The following is a 4602-nucleotide window of genomic DNA, read 5'->3' as shown; positions in this document are numbered from 1 at the left end:
TTTTAGTTGTCTTTCGAAACGAGTTGCGAGAGACCGGTTGTTGCTAAGTGCTTGATACGATGTGTTGGTGAAATGAAAGGCGGGAGATGTTTAGTTCCACATCTCCTCGAAACGATCGTCGGAGCACCTTTTTCGCTTCTTTTTGAAGTCGCTCTAGTAGACCATTTGACATTGAGGGATGAGGTGCAGCGCAAAAGTTACGGAAATGATTGTGATCTAGAAAATCGCTTAACTCTTCTAACACCAAGGCGGTGCCGTTGTTTGACACAAAATTGGTATTTCTTGACTTGTAGATAGTTTTCTCAGCTTCTTTCTGACAGCGGCAATTACGGTGGATGAAACGATGCTAGTCTGAAGCCATTTCCTTCGCTCTCGATCACCACACGGCAGGCCCTTTCTTGAAAGGTTCGGTTTGGTTTTTATGGGGGTTTAACGTCAAAAAGCGACTCAGGCTATGAGGGACGCCGTACGTAGTGAAGGACTCCGAAAATTTCAATAACCCGGGGTTCTTTTACGTACACTGACATCGCATCTCCTCTTCGCAGAGAAGTGGTGGTGCCGAACGTTCTTTGTTTGAGCTCTTCCACTTTTCTGCAGTTTTTTGCTTTTGTGCGTGAACTGTGTCCTCGTCATCCTTCGGGATGGCGGGAGTACAACCCCTGCGTCCTCCCGTGGTCGCCGTTGACAAGACTGCGGCTCTACCAGGCGGCAACTCTAGTGCTGATGTGGAGCTTCCAGATTCGTCTGATGAATCCACGGTGACAGCGATGGATTCTCACAGCAGCAGCTTCACGCTTGTTGAGTCGCGCCGCCTGAAAAGGAAGTTGCGCCAGACATCGACAGCGGGTGAGTTGCTAACGAGGAATGTTGACCAGCCAGGTGTCTTCTCAGTGGCCTTCGTTCCTACAACGCAGACGGCTAATCTGAACACCATTAAGAGACAGCGGCTAACCCAGTTTTTCGACCGGGTTGTTCCGGGACATGTCTGTGAAGTCAGAATTAATGCATGGAAGAAGGTCCTGACAGTAGATGTTACATCTCAGGCATCAGTAGACAAGCTGAAAGAAACTAGCGTCCTCGGTGGCATGGCGGTCCGCTCCTACGTTGCTTACGGGAAGCGGACAACCCCTGGAGTTATCACTGATGTTGACCCGGAGATAGCTGACAAGGACCTCTGGTCGCTGATTAAATCTTCGGCCCGGATTGTTGACATTCATCGTTTCGGGCGCTCCAAGTGTTTCAAACTAATTTTTGAAACTGACGCTCTGCCATACCACGTCAAGGTGGGCTATGTGAGGCATCCTGTCCGCCTGTATGTTCCCAAACCTGTTCAGTGCCACCAGTGCAACAAGATAGGTCATGTGAGTGCTGTTTGCAAGAATGAGGTATCCTGCCGTTGATGCGGCGGGATGCACCAGCATGACACCTGCACGACGGAGACTATAAAGTGCGCCAACTGCCCGGGTGCCCATGTAGCCACAGCTAAGAAGTGCCCTAAGCTGCAAAACGAAAGACTCATCCTGAAAAAGATGGTGAAGGACAATTCGACCCACTAAGAAGCGGTGGCGCGTATTCGTCGCCGCAAACATCGTTCCCGGCGGCGTCGTCCGGTTCCACACAATTCTAGTCCACGTGCACCACAGTCGCAGGAAGTATCAGCTCAGCCGGCACAGCAGCATGAGCCTAACCACGATAACAAGACGTCTGCGGCCGTGTCCCATGTTACCGCAGTAGCTCAGTCTGATGCGTTTGTGTTACCTTCTTCCTCTGATGCTGAATGGCCTGCTCTGCCATCCATGAAGATCGCCATGGCAAGACCAAGACCGGTTGCCACTCCAGCTGACACTGTTGGCAAGCCAGAAGGTCAGGATGTGAGCATAATGTTAAAAAAGCTTGTGTGTTCAATGCGCTGGCTGCTTTCAGGCATTAACACGCCAACAGCAAGGATTGTTGTGCAGTTTTTGGATGCACTTGAGCCGCTCTTGGCGGCGTTGCAGTAATTCATTATGGCACAACCAAAACCCACCTCATCTGTGCCAATGCACGTGCGCCGTAGTGTAGTGGTGCAATGGAATGCCCGAAGCCTACGAGGTCGTCTGAGTGACTTCCGGCAACGCGTCCGCAAGTACCGCTTCCCTGTGCTGGTTATATGTGAGCCCAACATGCCGTCGCCTTTCCGCCTTTCTGGATACGTGCTGCTGTGGTCTCGCACAGAAGACGAAACTAGCAAAGTGTTAGTTCGCATACGCCAAGACATTGCGCACGTCCGCCAAGTTCTACAGCCACACAACACAAACCATTACATCTGTTTGATAGTCACGCTAAAAGGACGGGTCTTTTCGATAATCGGTGCCTACATTCCACCTAGAGGTGCCATTGATACTTCGTACCTATATTCAGCCATCCAGAGTTGTCCAGCTCCTCATATCATAGTGGGCGATCTTAATGCTCATCACCCTCAGTGGGGCAGTGCTGTTATGAATAACCGAGGCAGGAGCCTGTTTGACTTTATGCACTCCCAGAACTTCATCAATATCAACGATGGTTCACCTACGTTTCTGCGTGGCACGTCGTACAGCAGCTGCTTGGATCTGGCGTTTGTTTCAGCAAGTCTCCAGTTTTACGTGAGCTGGTACAGTGACGTGGAAACACATGGGAGTGACCACCTTCCAACGTATGTTTTTGCGTCAAGTGTTACGCACCTACTACTCCGTCTCGCGTGCGATATACAGACTGGCCTGCCTTCGGGTCGTCCGCGGAGATTTCCTGTGTGGACCTCTCAACACCATCTAAAATAGAAGGCCTGATTAAGTCCTCTCTCAGTGAGACCACGCGGTATATATGTGCGCCTACGCCAGGGTCTACTATTGACGTGGAATTCGAAAGACTACGCGCAGTCCGTCGGCGCGCCGAAAGGAAATACAGAAGAACCAAATCCACGTATAATCTTACCCTTTGTCGCCGAGCTCAACGACAAATAAAGCGCCACCTAGCGAGACTAGGGAGACAACGTTGGAGGCAGTTCTGTTCATCGCTGGACCCTCACAAACCACTGTCGCGTATTTGGCATGTAGCCAGGAGCTTGCGTTCACCCCCGCAGGAACGCTATCCTTTCCATGCCCTGTCTATTTACCAACGCCGCAATAATGTAGAGGTAGCAGAAGAAATCTGCAAAATGGTTGTGGGCACAACTATGGTACCATCAACCAGTTTGGAGGCTTTTGTACCACCCTGACCAGATGACCGCTACGACATGCTATTCACGATGCCTGAACTAGAAGCTGCTCTTTCCTCGTGTAGGCGTCCATCTGCACCTGGTCCTGACGGGATTTCGTACGCGTCCCTCTCTCACCTTGGCATGGAAGGCCGCACTGTGCTGCTCAGTTACTACAATGATACATGGGCTTCCGGAATCGTTCCAGAATACTGGAAGATCAGCCGCCTGGTTGCACTTTTGAAGCCTGGCAAACCTCCTTATGAGCTTACCTCATACTGGCCAGTTGCACTAGCAAGCTGCGTCGGCAAAGTTATGGAACGAATGGTGCTGGCGCGGCTCGAATGGTTTTTAGAGCAGAATGTTCTCTATCCGGATATGATGACCGGGTTCCGGAGGGGACGTTCTTCGATTGACAGCGTAATCGACCTCATATCGACAGTGGAACATGAAAAACGTAATCGCCGACTCGTCGCTGCTGTCTTCTTGGACATCAAAGGGGCCTACGATAATGTACTTCATGACGCCATCCTTGATGCCCTTGACGACATTGGCGTTGGCGGCCGGATGTATTCGTGGATTGGGAGCTACCTCAACGGCCGGCCTGTTTACATGTCTACGCCTGATGGGGAGACTACGCGTCATCAGGTTTGCCGTGGAGTTCCTCAGGGAGGAGTTCTTAGCCCAGCCCTATTTAACGTGGCATTGATTGGACTGGTGAATGAACTTCCCACTAACATTCACATCAGTGCCTATGCTGATGATATCTGCATCTGGGCGTCGTGTTCGACACGTCCGCAAATGCGTGCGAGATTACAACGTGCCGTGTCATCTACTTCAAGGTACCTAAGGCGTCAGGGTTTGCACTTGCCAGCTGAAAAATGTGCTGTGGTCGCATTCACGCGCAAGTCTGTCACTACCCGGTAACTCTTCAAGGGCAACTCTTTTGGGCATTATCATTGACCGCGATCTGTCATGGTCGAGGCATATAAACATGCTAAAGAAAAGACTCCCTCTTTTTTGCCATGTGCTTCGCTTTGTGGCAGGCATTAAATGGGGCCCAACGAAGCGCTCCTTGCTTCGACTTTACTATACCCTCTTTATTGGCTACATTCGTTACTGCCTTCCTGTACTCTCTAACATGAGTATTTCCTGCTTGCGGACATTAGAGAGTGTCCAAGCACAGGCGCTCAAAATATGCCTCGGATTACCACGTTGTGCCTCGAACAAAGGCACGATTGAGGAATCTCGTGCGTGCCCAATATCGGTCTACCTGTCACACGAACCACTTCATGTATATTTACGTGCGCTTACACGGAACCGCTGTCACCCGCTGACGAAGATTTTTGATGAGCGACCGGACAGCAGTTTTGCACGCGCACTGCGCT

The sequence above is a fragment of the Amblyomma americanum genome, chromosome 8, assembly GCF_052857255.1.
Source record: "Amblyomma americanum isolate KBUSLIRL-KWMA chromosome 8, ASM5285725v1, whole genome shotgun sequence".
Classification (NCBI taxonomy): domain Eukaryota; kingdom Metazoa; phylum Arthropoda; class Arachnida; order Ixodida; family Ixodidae; genus Amblyomma; species Amblyomma americanum.
The sequence above is the reverse complement of the archived record's forward strand: the minus strand, read 5'-3'. Positions refer to the sequence as shown.